Below are 26,998 nucleotides of genomic sequence, written 5' to 3'. Positions count from 1 at the left end.
TCCCTCAGGTTTTACGGAAGGACGTTCGATGTGAGGAATTGTATTCTCTGTGAGGTGGGAGCTGGGCGATTCGAACCGATGCTGAGACGCACCGAAGATTTTTTTTTTAATTCTGTGAGGAACCGTCGTTATTATTACCGTCGTTATTATTACCATCGCCATAGGAGAGGATATTCCATTTGTTCCCGTTTTCCGTGAGTTTGTCTATTTATTAGTACGGTTAGAATGTGGACCGGGCTCGATGACGTCATGGTGGAGCGTCTGTTCTGAGTCGTGCCAAACACTTGAAGGATGGTTCGTGCTGCTGCTGCTTCTTCCTCCTTGCCTGACGCTCAACATTTAAATGGGATGAAGTAATGGTCAAACGATGGGAAGGCAATGGCAAACCACCTAGTGTAACCTTTGCCAACAAACTGCTTCGGCAACACGCTCTGTGAAGAGTGTGGTCCATCAAATCAATTTGAACGTGAGTTTGTCTATTAATTACGTACTAATGGAACTGGGTGAAGGGAGCAAGTTTGATTTTAGATCCTCATGGAGGATCTCCAAGTCTTACTCACGTTGTTGTTCTTCCTCTTCTTCTTATGTACTTTTTTGTTTCACAGCCTCCAGTTTTCATCGAAAATTCCTGAAACTTGGCATGTATATGTAAAAATACTCCGCGCAGACAGTAACCATCTCCGATTTTGAAAATTCCTCCTAGAAAAAAAGTTATGACGTCAAAATATCCCCGCTAATGGAAATCGCCTAAAAAATTATCTCCGAAACTGTTTAAGTGATTTCCAACCCCCCCCCCCCCAAAAAAAATAATCTTGGAGAAAAGAACTATAACTCTGTCAGCACTGTTGACATATTTAATGAATACGATATAAGGTTCACTTGAGTGACCCAGCAGTATTGGCGGCGGAGGTTTTGCACTCTCCCGAGTGCTCCCCCTCGAGTTACAATAGTTTTCATATTAACTCATTCTGACAAAAGTGCAAAATCAGCAAAAAATCAGCAAAGATGATAATTCATCAGTGCCAGTGCACTTTTCCACCAGCCAGTCTTCGAAGGCTTCCCAGAAAAGTGCATATTATATAGCATTCTCTACAAGAGTGTGAGCTCGCAACATTTGATAATCTTTTCCAGACATTATCTTGTTAGCAGTGCCTGGCAAGCACACACCCCCTTCAATAAAAAGGTCTTCTCGTCCAGTTCCTTTCATCAGTTTGCCAATTGCCCCTTGAAAATTAATTGCAATGTGAAATCCACCCATTCGAAGAATAAGGTGGTCGTACTTTGTGGGATGTTTCTTCTGTAATGCCAGAACAATTTCATAGATGGCTTGATCGCACATCAAGACACACAATTCTTGGCCCAGATCTTTGGATACAATCATACAATAATCTACTGACTCTTGAACAACATCAGGGTCGGTTGGGGAAAGAAGAAGAAATGGACCATATTAAACCAATCACAGTAGCCTTTTCACATTTTTCAATCTGCATTTCTTTGAAGTTTTTCCAGGATGAAAACCCACTCCGTGGGAGTACCTCCTGTGCAGCTTCCCTTCGCAGGGCAGCGCACCGGATGATGGGATTGGGGCAAAGCCTTCGGGACCCCCAATCTTTGATGATAGGAGGGAAACCACGGGATAACATCCCTGGGTCAGATTGCGGGAGAGTGTGTCGGAGTGGTGCTGAGGTGTCGTCCACCAGACGGTGATCTCCTTGGGTTAACCTGAGGCGGTCCCTTCGGGTGGGTGCCTGGAATGTCCTATCCCTAAGAGAGGATGATCACCTGTCTCTGTTATCATCTGAGCTCAAGCGTTTGGACATCGGGATTGCAGCTCTCTCTGAGGTTCGGAGACCGGATTGCGGCGAGATAATGGTGGGTGGTTACACCTACTATTGGTCTGGTCGCTCTGATGGTTACCATACCCAAGGAGTTGCTGTAGCTGTGTCCAATAGGCTGACCCCAATGATAATTGAGTAACACCTGTCATCGAGCGTATTATGAGATTAAGGATTCGTCACTCCTTAGGTGTCATTTCCCTGGTCTCTGTTTATGCTCCGACTGAGGCGAGTGATCTCACCGTGAAGGATGCATTCTACGCCACGCTCGAGTCTGTGGTTGATAAGTGCCCCAGACGAGATACACTTCTAGTCTTGTTGGATTTCAATGCATCGACTGGAACTGATAGGGATGGTTATGAGGTGTGTGTTGGTCCCCATGGGTAAGGAACTGTGAACCAGAATAGCACTAAGTTCCTTGACTTTGCAAGAAGTCATGGACTTAGGGTGGCTGGTTCATGGTTTCAGCACCCACAAGCTCATCGCTGGACTTGGTATTCCAACGCTGGCGGTGTGGCAAAGGAGACTGACCATGTCCTCATTGACGGTCGCTGGAGGATGATCCAGAACTGCAGGGTCTACCGGAGTGCTCAGTTCCTCAATACTGACCACAGGCTTGTGGTAGCAACTCTAAAGCTGCACCTTCAATCCTGGAGAATGTTACCATCCCAGCCTAGGCTGGATGTTGGCAAGCTCGGGGATGAGAGAGTAGCTGAGGAGTTTGCGAACAGACTGAGTGGACACGGGGGATCTGGGTGCTTTGGGGGGTCCTGAAGAGTTGTGGAGCGCCTTCAAGACCACCGTCCTTGATGTTGCCGGTGGATGTCTTGGAACTCACCGCAGGGCAAAGAAGAATTTTGTCTCTAAAGGGACACTGGATACCATTGACCAGAGTCGCAGGGCCAGGCTGAATGGCAGAGCTGAGCTGTTCAAGGAGCTGAGGCGTAAAACTGTACGTGCACTGAGGGTGGATAAGGAGGCCTATGTGCGAGGAATCTGTGAGGGGGTAGAGCATCACCTGTGGACAGGTGATTCTCGTCCCACTTACAGGGGAATTCGTGCATTGCGTTCATCCAAGCCTGTCCCTCGGAGCACTGCAATTTGAGCAGAGAGTGGTAGGCTCTTGACAGAGGAGTCTGAAGTGAAGGCCCGCTGGGCCGGTTACTTTGAGCGGTTGTACCAGGCTGATCCCCCAGCTGTCGAGTTGGACGTCAAGGGTGTTACAATCCCTGTTGCTGACCCTCGAATCAACTGTGGTCCACCTTCGCTTGTGGAAACATGGGCTGCGGTGAACCAGTTGAAACGGGGCAAAGCTCCAGGGATCTGTGGCATCCATGCTGAACTTCTCAAGGCTGGTGGAAATGCTGCACTCGTGTCGTTGCATGCAGTTTTGTGCTCTGCCTGGAACACAGGCATTATCCCAACTGATTGGAAGAGGGGCCTTGTTGTTCCTCTCTGGAAAGGGAAGGGTGATCGCCAAGACTGAAACAACTACCGAGGGGTGACGCTGCTCTCAGTGCCGGGCAAGGTCTTTGCTCGGATAATTCTTGATAGGTTTCGCCACCATCTGCTTGAGCACCAGCGTCCAGAGCAGTCAGGCTTTACACCAAAGAGGTCAACGATTGACCGTATCCTTGCTCTTCGTGTCCTCACCGAACGCAGACGAGAGTTTCGGCAGGGGCTGCTTGCAGCCTATGTTGATCTCTGTAAAGCGTTCGATTCAGTGAATCGGGATGTCCTCTGGAGGATTCTTGGTCTTCGTGGGGTGCCACCAAAACTGATCGATCTGATGTCTGAACTCTACTCTGGTACTGAGAGTGCTGTGAAGTGTGGTGGTACCATCTCTGACTTATTTCCAGTTGTTACTGGAGTTCGTCAGGGGTGTGTACTGGCCCCCACACTTTTCAGCACTTGTATGGACTGGATTTTAGGGAGGATGTCGGAGAGATCAAGCTGCGGTGCATAGTTTGGGAATGTCAAGATCTCGGACCTTGATTTTGCAGATGATGCAGTCATCTTTGCAGAGACTTTAGATATCCTTTTGGGGGCCCTCGAGGTGCTGAATGAGGAGTCGGAGCCGCTGGGATTACGGGTTTCTTGGGTCAAAACTAAGATACAGGCATTCAGTGACATCTTGGATGCTGCTGTCCTGTCTGTGTCTGTTTGTGGTGAGGATGTTGAGGTCGTGGAGAGATTCACTTACCTTGGCAGTGATATTCATGTCTCTGCCGGCTGTGAGTCAGAGGTCAATAGACGTCTGGGGAGTCATGGATTCACTGGATCATGGGGTGTGGCGCTGCTGGTACCTGTGCGGGAGGACGAAAGTCCGAGTCTTCAGGTCCTTGGTACTTCAAGTGTTGCTCTATGGATGCGAGGCTTGGACTCTGACCAAGGATCTGAGACGGAGACTTAATTCCTTTGGTACCAGGTGTCTTCGGAGAATCCTTGGCTATCGCTGGTCGGATTTTGAGTCCAACGAGCGATTGCTGAGAGAGACTCGGATGAGATTTGTTACCTGCATAGTCCGTGAGGGTCAATTGCGGCTGTATGGACATGTGGCTCGTTTTCCTGATGCTGATCCTGCTCACCAGATTCTCTCAGCGAGGGAGTCTGATGAGTGGAGGAGGCCAGTGGGCCGACCACGTTCCTCGTGGTTGCAGCAGGTTGACCATCATCTCAAGGAGATGGGGATGGGCCTGGCATCTGCCTGGGGGATGGCCAGACGGAGGCCCCTGGAGTACCGGCGGAAAGTGGACATAGCGACGCGCTGTTCTGGCACATGCTCCCATACCTGACCTGACTGGATGCATTTCATGTGTGAGATCTAGTTAATCAGTGGAACCTGTCATACATAGTTTGAACAGAATATTGAAGTCCTCTTCCATTTTAAATCTGTTTGTGTCATCTGGGACTAGTTTGAGTCCAAGCAAGGAATGACTTTTCTGTCGATCAGGAAGGGTGATCCAACTTCTTCTCGGTTGAACAGGCTCCGTGTCTTCAAGGGTGACCGAACGAGATTTTTTTTGTAGCGGAATGCACTTAGTGCTTGATTGGTTTTTCTCTGGTGGCGTCATTGGGATATTGGTAGATTATATGTGTGGTTCCATGAGTAGTTGTTCCATCAACGGTGTTCTCATGAAAGTCAAGATTATCAATGGCAAACTGGCTGAAAATATATTTTGCAATGTTTCCAGGAATGAAATAGCCTTGCTTTTCTATCTGATTATTAGCTTCATTTGCCATGGTGGATATATATCTCTGCGCATCGTTATAACTGATGCAGTTACCAAATCTATTTAGTAGGGTTACCGTGTCCTGACTTCGAGTCTGCTATATAATGTGCACAGCAGTGCCAACATGTTTGGGAGTTGCTATTTTAGCAATGGCAGCACATATATCCTGTGAAAGGTCGAGCACTTGTTCATGCTGTTTTGCCTCAATCACAACACTGTCATCAGGACCAAGACCACTGTCTGCATCAGTCAACATTCAAGCAATGTGGTTGTACAAGTCATTCGGGACACACTTCAGTGCATATTCATATGATATATCCATGTTTACTTCTGCAGCATCCACTTGCTTTAATCTCCTCCTTTCTTCACTGGCTATTGATTTAAGCTGTTTGCGAATGGCCTTTGCAGTATGAAATGACTCAGAAGGTGATGTATGGGACTGTTGAGGTTCAGTGGCAGTTTTGTCAATGTCAAGATCCTCCTCAATGTATTCTGATTCTTCCAGGCAATCTTTCAGTTTCTTAACTTCTGTGAGGACTGTTCCCAAAAGTGAACTTGGAGGAACATAAGAGATTCGAACGACCGACCTGGGGAAAAATCATAATTTGCTCACCATAGTGGTTCTGAAATTGTTTTACAAGCGTATCACTACGATATGACATGGCATGTTCCACATGCTTCTCATCCAACCACCTATGAAGCATATCACGCAATTGCGAAACAAAATAAATTCAACAATCACTGAGCAGTTTTGCTTCAATAGTAGAAATAAGCCACTGAAACAATTTTTCATAGACACTCAAAGTGTCAGTAGTGTTGATATCTGTGGGGTGTTTGTTCATAAAACTATTCAAACACAACCTATGATACCTAAAGTCATTTGCAATCATGTCCGCACAGCCTACGTCACAACCTTGAATTGAATGTAGCATTCGTTCATCATTGAGTTCATTCGCTTTATTCCAAATTGATAACTGTCTATCCTTTGTGGCAACCAAAATCAATTTGCGATCTCCTTTTTTGTCTCTCACTTTACCACACACAAAACAGTTCGTTTTGAAATCTAACTTTGTGTCAAATTTAAATCGAGTAGCTGTGCAGACGGGTTCTTCATCCATATTTGCAATGTTTGTTTCGACCTTAGGCTGTTTTTTATCAACCGTTTTTTTATTATTGTATGTACTTTGACACGAACTGTCAATCTTAGTAAGTTTCTTGAGAAATATGTCCTTACTGCTGACATCATCCTTGTACAGTAATGAGGGATAACCATTCTCTGTGACATTTTGAAGAGTACACGATGTCTTCTTTTGACAAATTATACAGGTATTATAATCTGTCCCATCACTTGGCGACTTCCCTTTCTCACCAATTCGAATAGCCCCTTCCTCCATTGTGTCGCTGGGATGTACCAAAGGTACATATACCTGAAGATGTGTGAAATGTATTAGATGTGTGAAAAATGTATTAGATGTGATGTATTAGATGTGAAGATGTGTGAAATGAAGATGTGTGAAAGTTAAGAATCGATATACAACTATTGAAAAACTATGTATTGGAGGGCAAAAATAATAAATGTTCAGTGCTTAATTCAACAAACAAGTGATCATTGGCTTCACGGGCCACCATACCATCGAGTTACAGATCAAATGAGATTATAATTTATATACTACAACATGTACTCTGTATGTAAGGATGCTACCTACATGACCTATATAGCTGCTGGCTCTCTTGCCTGTACATCACTGTAGCTATTCCTGACATAATCAATGTCACACGCACGGGTATGTGTACCTGCATGCAGGCCTACATTTTTTTTCAGGCACCTTTTCAAAAGCTGTGCTATTTATAACTCAAATTAAGTTCATTCATATGCTTGTTTAAAACTACTTACCTGATGGTTGATATTAGTTTCTTCCTGCCATTGTATGGTTCTGAATAATGGACTAAAGTGGGATTGAAAATTTTCTGAAATCAACACATGATGCCAAGGAGAGATGAATAGCAATTTACCTCCAATTACGGAAGAGTGCTTTGTTTTAAAAAAAAATATGGTGGCCTGTTAAAAGGTACTGTTTTTTATATGTGCAACTACAACAATACATGAAGGCTTAGCTGTAACATTATGATTAATAAATGTAGGCCTATACTCTTATACTTGTGGCCTTTCAATGTATTTAGTTCCAGCATCACTCAGCTCCAGTTCAGGAAAGAGAGTATGCTTTATTGAAATGTCTGAAACTGGCAAAGGGTTAATGAAGGAATGGGTTGATATACACTTCTGGTGAACAAACATTCATTCCAATATCCATTTGTGACTATGCAAATGCTTCACAAGCTTCAAAATAAAACATAATTGTATTTTTCAGAAAAAGCTGAAATTTGACTTTTTTTTGCATATCGGACTCGAGAGGTTAATATGAAAACTATAATACTTCTGCAATTTTTCATAATATAAAAAAAACTTTGGGTATATGTTGGCTTATATTAATAGCATTTGTGGTACCCAGACTCTTGGTTTGGTCACAGCACCATATTTAATATCACTAGTACCCAGATTTTAACTTGCATCCAAAATCTATGACCTTTTGACCCCTAGTGACATAATCGATGATATCATCAAAATTTTATTAATGAAAAATTGTAGGGTGGGCCAACTCCTTCTCAATGATACCTAATATGCATGACTTTCATTGCAATTACTTCATAAAAAAACTCGATTTAGTTTCCCCTACCCCTAATTATTTGGCTCATTTAGGTGATCTCGTATTTTCAAACTTCCACCCACAGAAGTTGTTCGCAAGAGTGTCTGATGAGCAGACCTCTGAAACCTTATGAGGAATGGACATACCTACCTAAAAATATATAGAAACAAAGTATAGCAAGCTGTGTGACCTCCTTCAAATGTTTAGGGCTCTGGTCCCCTACTACTGGGAAATGTTTGATTTGTGCTCGGGGAGGTGATGCACACCATGTTCTGATGAGAGCTGTTGTGCTTGCACAAAACCCGTTCGGTGATATTGTTGCGAATTTGGAAGCTTACTGCACACAACCGCCAGGTTCTATAGATCAGCTATGTCGGTAAGTATGCGTTTCTCCTTCGGGTCCCGTCCTATGTTTAATGGGTGATTAATTGTATGTGCGCTGTGAGTTATTTTTATTTGATAATTAGGATTTAAATTAACAACAACGACACCTGCCCTCTCTTCCTTCCACCATCATCCACCGGCACCATTGCACGCGTGCGTGTCAGCACATACATGGGCGGAGTCCAGTGTGCTAGGCGGAGTTTCTCTGGACATTGGTGTCCTGGCTTCGCCTCAAATATGGGCACAAGCGTTACACTCTGGCTTCGCCCCAAATATGGACACAAGCGTTACGCTCTGCCTTGGCTCCAAATATGGGCATAGAGCGTTCCCTCTCTGCCCAATGAGGGAGTGCGAGCATGGGATAAGAGAAGCGCGCCTGGGCCAAAGGTAGAGTGGTTGTCTTCTGGTCTTCGAAAAGAGTGGTTGTCTTCTGGTCTTCGAAAAGGAGTTGTCTTCTGGTCTTTGGACGTCTGGTGGTCTTCTGAAGCCAGTCGTCGCCAGTAGGGTAAGAATACTGGTTCTGGCTCACTTTTCCCCATGTAAATGAATGGGGGATTTTCAGCCATGAAATTTTTCTTTTTTTTCCCCTGAAAAAATAAATCCCCTTTTTAGCCCAAGGTATATTTATTTGTCTCCCCTTTTAACCTGGAGCCTGGTGTTGGCTTAGTGGTTAGGGTGGCGGCTTGGGATCCCAGGGTCCTGAGTTCAAATCCCGTTGGCTGCTGAATTAACACCAGGGGGTTGACTCAGCCTGCCATCCTTCCGAGGTCGGCGAAATGAGTGCCAGTGTACTGATCCCGGTGTATGCCCCAGTTAGAATAGGTGTACCATATCCCTGTGTGTCGTAAGAGGCGACCAGGGTTGGTGTCAGGAAGGGCATCCGGCCATAAAACATTGCCTCAAGAAAAAGCCAAACCCCTGCACAGCAGGGAAAAATGGCTGTAAAAACAGTCATTTTTTTTATTTCCCCTTTTAACCTAGGGGCTCTCTATTCAAATAACCCATACAACAAGATAAAGATTTGTTAAAGGTGATTCGAAAGAAATATCTGAAACGTCTAAGCCTCGAGGCACTCTTTATCAAATAACCAATGCATATTGTTTAGCTCACTCATTGAACCTATAAACATTTGTTCATTCTCAAATTCCTTCAATAGTTTAATTTTCTTTGCACAATAATCCCCATCTAAAATATTGAAAAACAAAACATTTGAATCTTTATATTTTTTAAGATACCCCTTTTGTGCCATTACGAAATGATAAACTTCTCTTAATGATCTCATCTGACCACCTCCTGAGTTGCATATCATTTTGATATTGTAGTAAATTATTTTTCCATTGTTCAATTGATAACCATCAAATTTTTCAGTCCATTCAAACATATTTATTATTTTCTTTACATCCTCTAACTTATTGGTTTTTAAATTGATTCGCATATTTGTTTTATTTACCTTTGTTTTAGATATTTTTTCAATAAGACTTATTTGATATTTTTCACATTCATTATGTTTTCCATTTATATACCAAGACTGAGATTTTCTCCACTCTTTAGTTTGACTAATACTTGGTTCGACCATTTATATATTGTGAAAAACGCGGCGGAAGCCCTTAAAAACCCTAACCCATCTTCCCATCGTTAAAACTTGTGTCCATATGGAACACAATCTATTCTATTCACTCTATCATACAATACCCATATGGAACACAATCTATTTTATACACTCTATCATACAATATCCATATGGAACACAATCTATTCCATTATCTAAAATAAATCTCTTATCATCAAAGGCTCCTAATGCCTTTTTATTTACTTCTTCACTATATCTCTTATGTTTATAACTTCTTATTGTATTCATTTTCCTATATTCTTCTTTCTTATTCATCAAACAATTATAATAATTTCTAAAAGTTATTGATTTCTTTATTACATATTTCTTTATTCCCTTTAACCTTTTATCAATCTGATCACCATACTTATAAGCATATGCCTTTGCTCTCAATCCAATAAACTCACTCATTACTTTTCCACCCAACTCATCCTTAAACTTGCCAATAACCTTTTCATTCTTTTTTGAAAATAACTCACTCTTCTTACTAAAATTACTTGTATCATATACTCCAATGTTTTTCTTCATATCCTTATAAACATCGTCAGTTTTTATATCTAGAATAAAGCTATCGGTGTCCATATACAACAATGAAGCATTTTCACCATACTCTTTCTTTAAATCATTATACAAATAATCATACATCAATATCTTTGATAAATCAAGAACTGCTGTTCCAATATAAATTGGTTTATCCATGACAATACTTTCCTTTTTCATATGAATAGCAGAAAAGTTCTCTGAAAAAACCTCTTCTCTCTCAAAACTTGGTTTATTTATCAATCTAGAAGCTTCTTTCCAAGATGTTGCAAATCTAATGTTTTGCCTGTTTCTAACATTCTCCATTGTCTTTCCAAAGACAGCATTATTCATCAATTTATAGAATTCCCCTTCAAATTTTACTTTTGTATTTGTTCTCATATCTGTATTGAATTTAATATACTTTTTCATCCAAGGACTTTGTTTAAATTTTAAAACTCTATGAATTTTAGCTACTCTCAACCCAGCAGATAAATATTGTCTCAAGTTCCTTTGATGCAAAACATATCCCTCTTTATCATAGAATGTTGTTAATAACTTTTCTGTTGATTTGCCTTTAATATTAAAACTTTTATGATAATCACTGAACCATTCTTTCTTTGGGGTTTCTTTCTCACATGCAAAAGGAAGGTCTTTATGCTTATTATGAAGATCACTCGGGTACTTCAAATCAACTTCAAAATAATAACCTTCTTCTTTGCCATTCAATTTCTCTTGAGAAGAAATAACAATATTCATCAAAGCCTTTTCATAATCCTTTTCTTCCACCCACTCTAATTTACCATAAGGCAGAGATTGAGACATTGCCCATCCATACAAATTATTAGCATCAAAGTACATCAAATAATTACTATCTTTTTCACTCTCATAATTTGGAAGATATTTATTATTTGCTTTAGCATATCTTTTTGAACATACTTGTGATATTCCACCTCTCTTAGACTTCTCAATCATCAAAAGCATATCTACATCACTGACTAAATCTATATCTTGTTTTGTCATTTTCAACATTGCACTCCAAGCTAAACCAGGAGCTGTGAAATAGTGGGCAGGATCTAATCCATAACAATTTTTATTATGACAGAGTGATCTAAAAGCTTCAAACACATCAGCTAACAATAAAACATCTGTTTTTAGATACAAATCATGATATTCTCCAAGGTTCTTTATCTTAAATATTTTCCAAATTTCTTGTGCGTGTTTATATTCCTTATCACTTATCTTTTCTTCATAAAGGTTATTATAGAAACTTTCTTTTGAAGGAAGTTGTGTTTCTTTAAATCTCATAAATGAATCCATATAACCATAAGGATAAATTCCCTTACTTGTAAGAATTTTCTCTTTACTTTGAATTTCATTCCTTGTTTCAATTTCCTCTCTAGTTAGAATTCCCTCTTTAATCAGAATTTCATCTATAATCAGAATTTCCTCTTTAGTTAGAATTTCATTCTTTGTTCGAATTTTGTGTATAATTAGAATTTCATCTTCAGTAAGAATTTCTTCATTCATTTCCTCATTAATTAGAATTTCCTCTTTACTTTGAATTCTCTCTTTAATCTGAATTTCCTCTTTAGTTAGAATTTCCTCTTTTGGAAAGAATGAATTAAGATTTGGAAAAGAGCCCGTGGAGCTTAGATTTGATGCGAGGTTGGCTAGTGGTGTTCCCATAAACTTGTAAGAATCAAGAAACCTTATACGAGTTATAGGTTTTGTGAATATCATTTTTGTAAATGAAATATACTTTTGACTTGTGTTTTATGGCAGAAATATTCCCTGGTGTTTTTGAAAGTTCATTTATAAATAGATGTGTGTCATAGTTGGCGCTGTTGTGAAGAAAGACTGGAATAAAAGAAGGTAATTTATAATTAAGATTACAACAGGAATGAGCGGGACCTCTATATTTACCAGTAAGATGACAATGATCCTTAACTTTAGACTCCTCAATTTCCTCCTCACAAATATGACAGATATTGTTCTTTCTAAATTCTAATTTTTCTTCTATGGTTAATTTCATCGGTTCATTTGTTTCTTTCATTAATTTACTTAGTCTTATACAATCCTTTTCTAATCGTTTTACAAACTCTTGTGAAGCATTTTTTCCACTATACTGTTCAAGTTTATTATACTTTTCTCCAACAGATGATTTGATATAATAACAGAAACCACAAGGAATATGTTTTTGATATTTATTTGTATATGGTTCTTTTGGATTAGGAGAAGCAGTATTTATCTTTTTAAGGATACATTCAAAATCAGCGTATATCACAAATGGGTGCATGATAGATTTATTATAATCTTCAAAAGAAATCTTTTCACCAGGTTTAGGCATTGTAATTACAGCTGATTTATGATTACTACAATATTTTGAATGTTGTTCTAATCGTTCTTTTGTATGAAATGAATTAAGACATCGCTTACAAGGATATATTTTGTTTGCTGTTCTGAATACCTGAGAAGAGATTAATCTTGATAAATTATTGATGTATGTGTAATGTGAATTATTTCCAACACTAAAATATAAAAGATCAATGTGTGTTTCTTCATTTTTAAAGTTGTTTGAAATTTTTAATATTTGAACTTTGTTTGTATCCGTTAATCCATATACATTAATAGAAAGATTATTCTTTTTCTCAAATTTAGGAATATCTGTTAGTGGCATTGGGAAATTAAAATCTTTAATGTCCAAGGTATTCTCATATTTCATATATTGTTTTACTCTTTCTGAATTACATTTTGGTGGATGTAAGTGAGCAAGAACAGACCAGAGAAAACATTTATTATCATTATTCTTAATATTAACAACTGCCTTCTTTCGTTTTATTTCTTTTGGTAATTCAATATAAGAAGAAGCTTTAAGAGGGTTTGATTTTAGAATGTGTACATCTAAAAAGATGATTTTTTTTTAATATTGAATCCACTTCCTACCACTGTATTATCAACATCCTCCTCTTGTCTTGATAGTTCTTCATAAACCCCACTATTCAAAAAATCTTGAAATGATGTTATAAAATGAAGATCTGTCCTCATATAAGGAGTTTGTTCTTCATCTTGTCTTTTCATATTCATTTTCACTCCCATATAAAACTTTAAAGTTTTCATTTCTTTTAATGTTTTTTAAATAAATTTTTCAACATCAGGTTTCACTATTTCAATTGATTCAATTATTGATGATGGACCGGGTTCTCCAAATTGAAAAATCCTTATTTTTATATGCCCTTTAAATGCCCCATCAGTGTTTTCAATATAATAGTCTCCCTTTACTTTAAACTCATTTTTCTTGTGTTTTTGTGATTGAAGATGCCTATTATAACTACTCTTCAAAACATCCTTTGAGCAGGTATCACAATGTTTTCTTTCCAACTCAAGAGGGGATATTTTGTGAAATAGATTAAATGTGTGTTTGTTGGTTCGGAGGTGTTTTCTATAATGTTTATATTCGTGATTACAAACATCGCAGTATGTTGTATTCACCATATTTATATAATAAAACTTTGCTTAAACTAAAAATTTCTTGATGAAAATTTCGTTTATTTTACAGGTGAATCTGTGCTTAAACTAAAATTTTCTTGATGAAAATTTCGTTTATTTTACAGGTGAATCTGTGCTTAAACTAAAATTTTCTTGGTGAAAATTTCGTTTATTTTACAGGTGAATCTGTGCTTAAACTAAAATTTTCTTGATGAAAATTTCGTTTATTTTACAGGTGAATCTGTGCTTAAACTAAAATTTTCTTGATGAAAATTTCGTTTATTTTACAGGTGAATCTGTGCTTAAAACCATTTTATCCTCCAACTTTTTCACTTAATAAATACAATGTTTCAAGACACAAAAGACAAGTTTCAATCAATCTCTTCATTTGTTAAAGATGCTGAGAAATATGTCAAGGATGTAAAATTGAACAAAGATAAATATAACAACTATTGGATAAAAACAATTATGGTGGATATGATGAGTTCTTCAATTTACTTCAGTGGAAGGGCTTTTAGTATACCTGGAAGAACATCAATTAAGGTATCTCTAACAAAAGTTTCTCCTCTCCTTCTGGCAATATATTCAAAACTAGAAAAAGCAATGAAACAAGAAAAGGTATCAAAAAATAAAAACCTTATGGATGAAGCTTTAGAAAGAAAAGATAAGACCATCTGTAATATGCAAGGAGAAATTTGTATTTTTTTTCAACAACCCTAAAGATATAAATCCTGATGAAATAAAGGATGTTAATATATCAGGTGAAATGACATTTCGTTCAATTGTAGTTAAGGATCATTTTAAAATTACCTTTAATATAAAAAATGTAGCAGTTGAATCTGTTAATGAAAAAATGTATATCGATATCGATGGTAATGTTTTTTTCTACTAATTAAATGAGCCAATATTCAACTGAAGATTTTGAAGATTATGAGAGTGATTATGATACCGAGAGTTTGCATTCAAACGATAGTTATGACACCGAGAGTTTGTGTTCAAATGATAGTTATGAAAGTATAGATGATTCTGAAAGTATCGAAGATGAATTTCAGTTTAAGTAAAGTTTTACTTTATAAATATGAATAGTTTACTCGATTTTGAGCCTCTTGAATTCCATGATTCTCCATATGACAAATTTGAGAATTGTCCTGCGTGTGAAAGACGGGGATTAAACACAGAGTCAAAAGCCTATAAACAATGTATATTCTGTGATTATCTTCTAATTAATGATAATCAAAAATATAAAAAGGAAAATAATTCTTTTAGATTTACACCAAAAATGAATTACTTTACAAGATTGATTCGAGAAATGAATGTAAAGAACGAGGGTGAGAACACACCTTTCCTTACAAGGGAAGAGACTGAACGTATTAGAGAAATGTTCAAAGGATTGTTGTTATATCTTATTCATGGATGTGATTTTCAGGGAAATATCAACACAAGATATTGCATAAATAAAATAATGGATTATCTTGAAATTAAACCTGAACTTAGGATAAAATATAGAATTTCGAAAAAAGCCAAGAATAAATTAAATAACCTGTTTTCCAAATATATAAATGAATGATTTTTTACCTATTTGGGAAAATAAGATAAAATTTGACAACCATAAAAATCTCCCAAATTCATTAAGATGCCTCATAGTTGGTTCAAGTGGATGTGGAAAAACCTGCTTACTTTTAAAGATGCTCCTCACTCCCAACTTTTTAGATTATGATAATTTAATAATTTTCACAAAGTCGAGTTTTCAACCAGAGTATCAACTACTCTCACAAGGTTTTAATGCTGGTCTTCAAAAGAAGATATAATCGGTTTATTTAAACTTCAAAAAAACCTAAATGATTTTAACATTGAAGATATAATACAACTATTTTGTGATACACAGAGATGTAAAAAGAAATCAAAACCGATAACTTGTATTCTGAGTGATAATACGGATGATATACCGTCTCCCCAAGATTTTGATAAATCCAAAAAGAACCTCGTTATCTTTGATGATTGTGTTAATGAGAGAAACCAAACGGTAATGGACAGCTACTACACAAGAGGGAGACATTCTTCTTGTAATTGTATTTATCTTAGTCAATCGTACTTTCAGCTTCCTCGTCGTTCCATCAGAAACAATGCTAATACTTTTATTTTATTCAAGTTAAATTCAATAGATATAAACAATTTTTGGAGAGACAATTGTTCTACATTATGTAGTAAAAAGGAATTTGGGGATTACATGAAACACACGACTGAAAAATATAAATATATTGTTGTGAAACAAGATGAGATATTAAATGATATTTTTCAATAAATAAATGGATGCGAAAGAAAGAGCAAGAAGATTTAGGGAACATCAAGAGTTGGTTTCAAAAGTTGTAAAACAGCAGGAAGACATAAAGAAGAAACGCAGACAGAGACTAACGGGCGAAGAAGCATTTGAAAGAAAACAAGAGAAATTTTTTAAACCACTTTTAAAAACTTCCCAAGGAAAAATGAAAGATGTTTCCACAGTTCCCACGGTAGAATATACTCCTAAAAAACTTCAAATGTTAAAAGATTTCAGTCAAATGACGGAGGAAGAATTAGAGCATTTAGGAGAATTAGAATATGATGATGAAGGTTTATTTCAACAACTGGAAGAGATTAATCGACCCCCTGATTATATTGTGAATGCTCTTCAAAACAATGAATATTCAGCGGATTCAAAAACCAAAGCAGGACTCATTCCAACAGAACAATCAGCAATATTTCATCTTGTTCAAGAAAAGGTATTGATATTTAATGATGAATTAAGGTTCTTGGGTTCTGCTCAACCCCCTGTTAAACTAACTCCAAGATTAATGTTTCTTCTCACAAAAGATGGAAGACAAGGTTCAACTGTGAGGGATGAATCAAAGTATATTGATAAACCATTGGATATGGAAAATAATGATGATAGAGTATATATTGATCTGCTGAACACTCTAAATTATAAGGTTATTCTTTCTGGTAAAAGTAGGAAGAATGAGAAGGAGAAACACATTATTCAGGCTTTAAGTATCCTTGGTTCAGGTGTTAGTTTTCTTCCAAATGACCCATCGCAATTAGTTAATAGACTGTTATTGTTGTTAGGCAGTAAGAAGGCTGGAAATAATTGTTTTAATGAAGCATCAGCCATTTTAGACCAGTTGATGAACATGAAAATAATTAATAAATATCAATATAAAGACATTTTATCTCATATTAAATAAGATGAGAAGCACAATCCTTAGTTTCAATTTCACAACAAGCGACCACACATCTTCATTCCCATACCCACTACAACTTGACACAACAAAAGAATATGAGGCATCTTTATTGTCCATGGAAACTTATAATACCTTATTTAATATAACCGAGAAAAATGACAAGTTTAGTTATAATCCAGGAAGTGGATACAAAACGATAACAGTCTCACCCGGAGCATATGAGATTTCTCAAATATCTTCCGAAATTGCTCGTCTTATGAAAGAACAGGGTGATGAACCAAAAAATATTGTTATAAACATTCAAAAACATACTTCAAAATCAACGATTAAAGTTAAAAATAACTACAAGGTTGATTTCACAATTGATAATTCATTTAGAGAGTTATTGGGTTTCTCCTCAAAAAAGATTGAAACTAATGGGACGTTTTACAGTGATAATGTCATTCAAATATCCTCAGGAATAAATTCGGTGTTAATTCACTGTGATTTGATTGATGGTGCTTATAATGATGGGAAAAAAAACAAATACAATATTTTCATTCAGCGCATACTCAACCCCAATTGGTTATAAATTCAATATGGAACCCAAAAATTTGGTTTATCTACCTGTGTCAGGAAAAACCATACACAGAGTAAATTTTAGGATAACCGACCAAGATAATCGTGTGATTTCTTTTAATGGAGAAGTTATATCCATCAGAATTCACCTACGTGAAGTTTTCCAATAAATAAATACGATGGTTATTGTGAGGAAACACGAGTTGGGAAAATATAAAATAATTACAGGGGATGGGATGTTCCTTTCCCCATACTACAAGGGTGAAGGTATGTATCTTGGTAGAGGATACTATAAACCTAAGAGACAAAGGGGTGTTGGGCATCAATTTAGAGGAGATGGGATAATTGATACTCTCATGGGTATTGGTTCAACTATTCTTAAACATAAAGATCTAATTGGTTCAACTGCTTCTGCTGTGGGAAATGTTGCAGGTGCTGTAAAGAGTATAAAAGATGCCCAGAAGGAATCTCATAAATTACAAGCAATAAAAGAAATTAAGAAAGGCAAAACTCAGTTGTCCCCCCAAGAACGACAGAAAATAATTCAAATACTTGGATCAGGGTTTCAAAAGTTTTAACATCTTTTTTCCTAAATAAATACAAGTGTGGAAGCAATTGATAGTATCTATGATTTGGATGATACTATTATTATCTCAAACTCCACTAAAAAAGAAGATTACTTCAAGGTAAATGCAATAACTGGAACAGACTGGAATACGAATGGTACAAAAAGTTTTGAAATAAATAATCAACAAACCTATTTGAATCTCTCCGAAAGTTTCTTGTTGTGTAAATTTAAATTCACTAAGGCTGGCAATAACACAAACGCTACACTTGTAAATGATTTCTTCTGGAAAATGTTTGATAGTGTGCGTTTGTATATTGGAACACAAGAAGTTGAAGCGGTTGATTATGTCTCTGCTGTATCTGAAATGATAAAATTTACACTCTATACATTCAGTGATAGAATGGGAAAGGGGTCTGTCGAAGGTTTTATTCCTGATATGTCAACGGGAACAAACACAGACCCTGGGTATACTCAAAGGAAAGGAATGTATAATGATGATACAAAAGCAGAAAATAGTTTTACTGTGGCAGTTCCTCTTAAAGGTATATTTGGATTTTGTGATCATGATAAAGTTCTGTATGGCCTTAAAATTAGATTTCAACTACAAAGGAATGATAATGAAAATCGATTGCTTTTTGGTGTTGGTAGTGCTTTTGGTGATCAGAATAAATTTGTAATTGAGGAAATGAGTTGGTATATCAGTGAATATACTCCTAATCTTAAAACAGAAGAGATGTTGAATCGAAGACTTAACTCAAAGAAACCACTCAGTGTATCATACCTCAAAAGAAGATGTCAACACGTTAAACTCAATCAAACTACTTACACGTGGAATTTGGGTGTTCTGGAAGGAAAGCCACGATATCTGTGGATCATTTTTAAAAAGCCAGATGGTGATACTGCGACTGATAAGAATAATGCATTGAGTGATAATGCTAAGGTGAAACAACTTCGCGTTTCTCTAGATGGAACATTTTACCCACGAGATAGATTGGAAATTAATTGGGAAAAAAATGATTTTGCTGAAGCATACAAGTCTTACCAAAAGGTGTGTGAAAGTAATGGAAATAAAGAACCTATTTTGGATATGACAGCATTTAAAAGTTTGTATACAATCTATGCGTTTGACCTGAGCGCTCAAAAGGAAACTATAAAGTCTAATCGAGTGGATACTTCCCTATACATTGAAAGAGGAGAGAGTGAAGAAGTTGATACATATTGTTTGCTTTTGGAAGAAACAGAATTGCAGATTAATACAGATAATGGTGTGATGATTAGTCTCACATAATTTTTTGTTAAATAAATGAGTGGCAAAGTACCAACTGGGGTATATGTTAATCAAATCAATCTTCATAAACTATCATCTTGTGTTCAAAATCAAAAGCCTTGTACGATTAACGTTAATACAATTCAGAGAAAAGGAGCAGTAAGAATTGATGTTTTTCTCACAAGAGAACAGGTTAAAATCTTGAATGACACTGGCTCACTTAAAATTAAAATGACAAAACCAATGTTGAAAAAATATTCAATAAGAGAGACGAGTGGAGGATTTCTCCCATTTCTAATTCCTTTATTTGCTGGTTTAAGTGCGGTTGGAGCATTGACGGGTGGTATTTCAACAGCGGTGAAAACTGCCAACGAAAGGAAGGCTCAACTCCAGGCTCAAAAAGAATTGGAAAGACATAACAAAGAGTTGGAGAAACAAATTAGTGGAAGTGGTGTAATTGTCGATTTTGCTGAAAAACTTGAAGGTCTGCCTGATAAAGCGAGATTGCTAGTTGGAGATATGCTTTCTTCTATAGCACAAGCAGGTGTAAAATTAACGAAAAGAGGTAATGGATTATATCTTTCTAATAAATAAATGAGCATTGATGAGTGGTTGAAAGAATTTGGAAAGAATACAACATCAAATTTACAACTTGTCAAATATTGTAAGAAATTAAAAATTCATAATGTGGTTATTTGTATGAGAGATGAATTAACAAATGTGCCGAAACATACAAAGAATATTATTATGAACTTAGAAGATAATAATGGGAACGGTTCTCATTGGGTTTGTATTTTTAATAGTCAAGACAAATATTATTTTGATAGTTTTGGTCTTCCACCACCTGTTGAAGTCATAAAATTCTTACAGAATGGTGTTTATCAAACATTTCAAGTCCAAGAATTAAATTCCAAGTGTTGTGGCCAATTATGCCTATATGTGTTATTTCAACTCAACAAAAATAAAAAATTTTATGATATTATTTTTAATCTAATATAAATGACTTATGTTGGTAAAGATGGTTCTATCTTTGGTTTATCTCAAGAACTGGATATTGATTTCTCAAATTATTACACAAAGGCACAGGCTGAACGACATAAATATAATATAACCAAAAATATTAACATGAAAAATGCTTATAAATTAAAAAATTATCCAAGCCCGACTGACGCGAATGACTTGGTGAGATTAAGCGATTTATCACAATATATATCCTTAAATAAAACGGCTGTGTATTCCAAAGATACAGAAGTGTTGATATTATCTCCAGGTCATACAGAATTCACAGTTCGAATTAAAATAAATTTTTATAAAGAAGGGCGTATCGTTTGTATGAGAATAGAACAATGGGGATATGATATGAATGATTTAGGGTATAATTGGTCATTTAAAATTAACCTCGAAGACCTGGAACAATTAAATCAGTCTCGTAAGGAAGAATATTATCCACTTGGTATCGAGAATGAGTTTTGTGGGGCTACGATTAGTAAACAACAAATAAAAGAATTTAATAAGGGTAAATATAATAATGGTTTTGCCCTTGTTTATCTCATGAAAACAGAAAAAACAGGATTATATATAATAAGTAAGGAAATACAAAATGATTTAACTATGGGAAGATGGGGAGGTGTTTCGTGCCATAATATTATTCTAACATATATTTCTAATACATAAATGACAGCAAGAAGGCTTCAAGAAAATTATCATTTCTGTGTCCAAGCATACCTTCAAGAAAAGGGTATTCGGTATTTTAATAAATATGTTCTACAACATAAGAATGAGGTATTTTCAATAAAAGATTGGCATTATGCTGATGTTGATAAACCGACAACTTTAGATTTAATTAGAATGTTAAATAATGAAAAAATTATAAAGTTAAGAAAAGGTAAGGCTCTTTTAGAAATTCAAAAGAAATTTTATTGGTTTCCTGTTGTAAAAAAATTATTTTGGATACAGAAATAACAAGAAATCCTGATGAATATATGTATAATATTCTATGGGGTGTAAGCGATTCAAGGATAGTAAGGGATGAGGAAGGAGTTGAAGAAGAGAGGGAAGAGGAGGAAAAGGAGAAGAGGGAGAAGAAAGAGAAGGAGGAAAAAGAGAAGAGAGAGAAGGAGGAGAGGGAGGAAAGAGAGAAGAGAGAGAGGGAGGAGAGAGAGAAGAGAGAGAGAGAGGAGAGGGAGAAGAAAGAGAAGGAGAGGGAGGAGAGGGAGAAGAAAGAGAAGGAGGAAAAAGAGAAGAGAGAGAAGGAGGAGAGGGAGGAAAGAGCGAGACAAAATAAATATCAAAATATGGAAACCAGTGAGATTAAAAAAAGATTAAGGGTATTACAGAAAATAACTCAACCCACCGAGGAGGAAAACAAAGAATTGGTAAGTCTATTTGCAATACTTTCGACAAGACTATTGACATCGACAAGATATGGATTTTAATTCAAGTTTTTCATTTTTTTTTCTTAAATAAATGGGGGAGAGAGTGAAGGCATTTCTAAGGATTCTTTATGTTTTAAAAATCAAGATTCAAATGTGCATGTTGGAAACTAAAAAGGTTTTTGCACTCTGCAGGAATTTTTCTCATAAATAAATGAGTTATTGTCTCAAATGTAAAAAGAAAACTAATACTAAAAATATTTCATATATTAAAAGTAAAAATAACAGGGTTATACAAAAAGGTATATGTTCGGTGTGTGGTTCAAAAAAAAATCAATTTATCTCCCAACACAAACTAGGAGGAGATATCCAAAAGTTTTTATCAGGAAGTAAATTTACAACTACTGGAATACCAGGGGAATTACATCTTCCAGGGTATTCTTTCTGTGGCCCAGGCACAAACTTGGATAAAAGATTAGATGAGGCAGACAATCCTAAATCCTGGAGTCGGCCTATCAATAGAGTTGATGATTGATTTGAGGAGTAGATATGCGTGGGTTGTACCATTAAAAAACAAAACAGGTAATACTCTTATGTTAGCCTTCCAACAGATATTTAATAAAAGTAAGAGAAAACCTAAAAAATTGTGGACTGATGAGGGTAGGGAGTTTTATAACAAGACATTTATGAATTTTCTAAAAAATAACAGTATTACATTATACAGTACCTTTAATGAAGGGAAGGCAGTTGTTGTTGAACGTTTTAATCGTACCTTAAAAGAGAGACTATATAAAAAATTCACACAACTCGGTTCACAACAATGGTCATCTTTTATTCAAGATATTGTGGATAAGTACAATGACACGATTCACACGTCAACAAATATGAAGCCATCAGAAACATTTACAAAATTAAAATATGAAAAAGAGATTAATGTCAGAAAACCTAAGTTCAAAGTTGGTGATATCGTAAGAATATATAGGTGGAAATCTCATTTTGAAAAAGGTTATACGAAAAGATGGACCAACGAGCTTTTTAAAATTGTTGATGTAATAGATACGGTTCCTTGGACTTATAAGATATATGATTTGGAAGGGAAGAGATTTTAGGTTCATTTTATTCACAGGAATTACAAAAGACAAAGATAAATTGAAATTTTTTGACTCCGCCCCTTTTTGGCTCCACCCACACAAGCCCCCGCCCACACAAGCCCCGCCCACACAAACCCCACACAAACCCCACCACACACCCCCCACAAGCTCCAATAAATTGAAATTTTTGACTCCGCCCCTTTTTGACTCCGCCCACACACGCCCCTCCCACCGAAGCCCCGCCCACACAAACCCCACACAAACCCCACACAAGCTCCACACAACCTCCACACAAAAACTCCACACAAGCTCCACACACACAAACCCCACGCAAGCTCCACCCATATTCATCATATTCCCATAATTAGTGAGTAGTTAAGTAGTTCCCCACACACACAACATGTTTATTTAATTAAAAAATTATCCACCCATCCACGCAAGCTCCACGCATCCACCCATCCCCCCATCTCTCCACCCATCCATTTATCCACACAAACCTCATCCACAGAAGCCTCATCCACATTCACCCCTCCCACACAAGCTCCACCCACATAGACCCCTGCCCATATAAACCCTGCCCACATGAACCCCTCCCACATAAGGCCTGCCTACACAAGCTCGACAGAAAAACTCTACACACATAAACCCCTCCCACACAAGATCCACCCACATAAACGCCCACCCACGCAAGCCCCACCCACACAAGCCCCACCCACACACACACCCCGCCCACACAAGCCCCTCCCACACACACCCCACCCACACAAGCCCCCACCGAAGCCCCGCCCACACAAGCCCCGCCCACACAAGCCCCACCCCCTCATCCCCCTGTGCGCCCCCACCTTTGACCCACCACCTCCCTCATCCCACCCCCACCCTTCCCCACACACACACATGGGGAGGGGAGGGATGGGATGAGGGGGTGATGGGTCATTGGGGGAGCGCACCTACCCCCCTCACCCCCACCCCCCTTTACATCTCTTTTATTCTTTTCTTGTAATTCAGAATCAAGTAATTGTAAACAAAACAAATATAATTTATTAATATTGAAAATATTAAATATTCATTTGCGAGAATGTACAATCTTTCCCAGCAATCTTCTTCAGATGCCTTGTGATTTCGAAACTCAGACACCATATTCTGTTTTGAAACAAAAAGTGGATAATAATTAGGTTCTATAAAGATAATTACATGGTAATATGAATAAGCCTCGTTGACCACTGAATTAACACACCAGGAGCCTGTCATCCTTTCAAGGTCAATAAAATGAATTCCAGTGTACTGACAAAACCACGTCCAAACTAATGATGCAACCAACATAAGGCGACATTCTAAAGAGAGAGTGATATTAATAATAATTCAGAAATATTTACCTCCAGAAAATCATGTGTTGTACGAGTGATATTAATAATAATTCAGAAATATTTACCTCCAGAAAATCATGTGTTGTACAAGATTGCTTCAACAGCTGATGTTGTGCGATAGTGCTGAAAAAAAAAAAAATAAGTCAAGGGTATAGATGAAGAGACAGACAGGGAAAGCAACACACACACACACACACGCACACACACACACATACACACACACATAGACACACACACACGTGCCTCACCATTGGTTTAATTCATTCGAGATCAGAGACCAGTCATTATAAATCATTGGCCTCTTCAATAAGAGCAGAGAGAGGTAGGTAGAAAGACAGACAGAGAGAGAGGCACACACACGTGTCTCACCATTGGTTTAATTCCTTCGAGATGAGAGGACGTGATAAGACTTCATGCCACTCATTGAAAATGTCTTTCAATTCTCTTCTAAAATCATTGATCTCTTCAATAAGAGTATTAATTTCATGAACCACGTTGTGATATGTGAACTCAATTTCTTCCAATGCCCTGTCAGGGAAAAAATATATATATATATCAGAATTATCATGATTTAATTAATAATCATTTGCTTCATCGTTCAAAGAGAAAAGCATACACAAACTTACCAACTCTGTAGTGGGCTGTTGGCTTCATCGGAAGAAATATCGTCCATGCCTCAGTTGTAAAAATGAAAATCCCGTCTGGCAGAAACTTTGTCTGGCGAACCGCTTATAAAGCAACGATGAGGAAATTGCTTAATCATTGGGTGTGGGCACAGGAAATGACAAGCTTCTCTTAATGATCTCATCTGGCCACCGCCCGAGTTGCAAATCGTTTTTGGACATAAACCACGCCATAAAAGTTTTGATTCAAATGTTTTCAGTTCGTGTTCTGAGATAAAATATAAACACGAGACCTTGTCTCACAGAATAGTTCCTATTTTTTCACAGCATGACAGTCCAAAACCACTTCCTCATTCACACAGCACGGCCGTGTCAAAAAAAACACTTCCTCATTTTCACGGCATGAACTGAAAACATTTGAAACAAAACTTTTTTTCTGGCATGGTTTATGTACAAAAATGATTTGCAACTCGGGCGGTGGCCAGATGAGATCATTAAGAGAAGTTTATCATTTCGTAATGGCACAAAAGGGGTATCTTAAAAAATATAAAGATTCAAATGTTTTGTTTTTCAATATTTTAGATGGGGATTATTGTGCAAAGAAAATTAAACTATTGAAGGAATTTGAAAATGAACAAATGTTTATAGGTTCAATGAGTGAGCTAAACAATATGCATTGGTTATTTGATAAAGAGTGTCCCGGGGCTTAGGCGTTTCAGATATTTCTTTCGAATCACCTTTAACAAATCTTTATCTTGTTGTATGGGTTATTTGAATAGAGAGCCCCTAGGTTAAAAGGGGAAATAAAAAAATGGCCATTTTTACAGCCATTTTTCCCTGCTGTGCAGGGGTTTGGCTTTTTCTTGAGGCAATGTTTTATGGCCGGATGCCCTTCCTGACGCAACCCTGGTCGCCTCTTACGACACACAGGGATATGGTACACCTATTCTAACCGGGGCATACACCGGGACCAGTACACTGGCACTCATTTCGCCGACCTCGGAAGGATGGCAGGCTGAGTCAACCCCCTGGTGTTAATTCAGCAGCCAACGGGATTTGAACTCAGGACCCTGGGATCCCAAGCCGCCACCCTAACCACTAAGCCAACACCAGGCTCCAGGTTAAAAGGGGAGACAAATAAATATACCTTGGGCTAAAAAGGGGATTTATTTTTTCAGGGGAAAAAAAAGAAAAATTTCATGGCTGAAAATCCCCCATTCATTTACATGGGGAAAAGTGAGCCAGAACCAGTATTCTTTCCCTACTGTCGCCTTCCTGGGGTCCCGCCAACAGAGTGTCTTCTCTTGTGGCCTGTGTGCCTGCGAGCCTGTCCCGCGAGGATCGCCTGCCTGGGCTTGGAGCGGCATTGTGTGGCGGGTTCGAGTCCTGCCACACCGGATCGTCGAAGACCGCACGAGGAGGAAAGGTCCAAGAATGGGCTCTGACCTCCGGCTCACCTTTCCTCGAGCTGGAGACCTCCAATAAAGACCTCCAATCCGTTTATTTTTGGGTGTATGTGTGTGTGTTTGTGGCACCAGTCTATTAAGTAAAACTGCATAAGTGCTTGTACATAAATTGCTATTCCTTCAGTATTCGGTTAACTCTGCCTTCTTGCATGCTCCCTTGTCCAATTATAAGTAAATATCCCTTTTGTTAAATGTTCCAGCTCGTTTCTGTGTTTCTTTCATTGGCTTGGCACGGTGTGTATTGAGAAATAGCGAGGCCGTAAATTGTTCATTTGGTCCAACGGGCCTTGGTAATCTCCGCTCGGGTTACACACGGTTCGGGCTCGGTAACAGCTCGTTCCGCTCGAGGTCTGTCGATGGTGTGAATTCCCCGGTAGCTTTGTCAGCTTGGGTAATTAGGTATATTGAAGCTTGGCAATTGACCCTACCCCACGCGGTCGAATTATTGGCGATTCATGGTCCAGTAAGGGACCCGTGCCTTTCGGACTTATCCCAAAAGGCACGACCTAAATTCCGGTGTGTTCGGTGGAGCTGACTCTAGTGCGCCCTCCAGCGGTCGTGCTCGTCACCGATACCCGGCCCCGTAACAATATCTCGTCCAAATTGGAGAACAATTTGTTTTGTCATCCTGGTCATTTACGAGAATGAAAACTGCAGGTGTGGTTTTTTTTTTTTTTTACCCTCGCCAGAGGAGTGG

The 26,998-nt window shown here is 37.7% G+C and overlaps 1 protein-coding gene and 1 long non-coding RNA gene across 7 annotated transcripts in view; one reads left to right on the top strand and one right to left on the bottom strand.

The window, feature by feature from the left end:
- The window catches only part of TCAIM (T cell activation inhibitor, mitochondrial), a 64,639-nt gene that overhangs the window by 210 nt on the left and 37,431 nt on the right, over positions 1 to 26,998 (top strand). Inside the window, exon 1 of one of the 6 annotated variants that reach the window (XM_085889965.1) lies at positions 3 to 466. The exons of the other annotated variants lie outside the window; for them this stretch is intronic. The gene's annotated coding sequence lies outside the window, so the exon portion shown is untranslated. Of the gene's footprint in view, positions 1 to 2; positions 467 to 26,998 lie in introns of those variants that run through there. 6 annotated transcript variants of the gene reach the window in all.
- Positions 23,833 to 26,078, bottom strand: LOC147023940 (uncharacterized). The gene is made up of 4 exons (XR_015060437.1): positions 24,839 to 26,078; positions 24,582 to 24,740; positions 24,278 to 24,335; positions 23,833 to 23,988 (listed from the first exon to the last, which is right to left on the bottom strand). It is a non-coding gene; the product is annotated as an uncharacterized LOC147023940 (long non-coding RNA).

Source organism: Eptatretus burgeri, chromosome 7 (assembly GCF_056783735.1).
Source record: "Eptatretus burgeri isolate ZD-2024b chromosome 7, Ebu_testis_v1, whole genome shotgun sequence".
Lineage (NCBI taxonomy): Eukaryota > Metazoa > Chordata > Myxini > Myxiniformes > Myxinidae > Eptatretus > Eptatretus burgeri.
The sequence above is the reverse complement of the archived record's forward strand: the minus strand, read 5'-3'. Positions and strand labels throughout refer to the sequence as shown.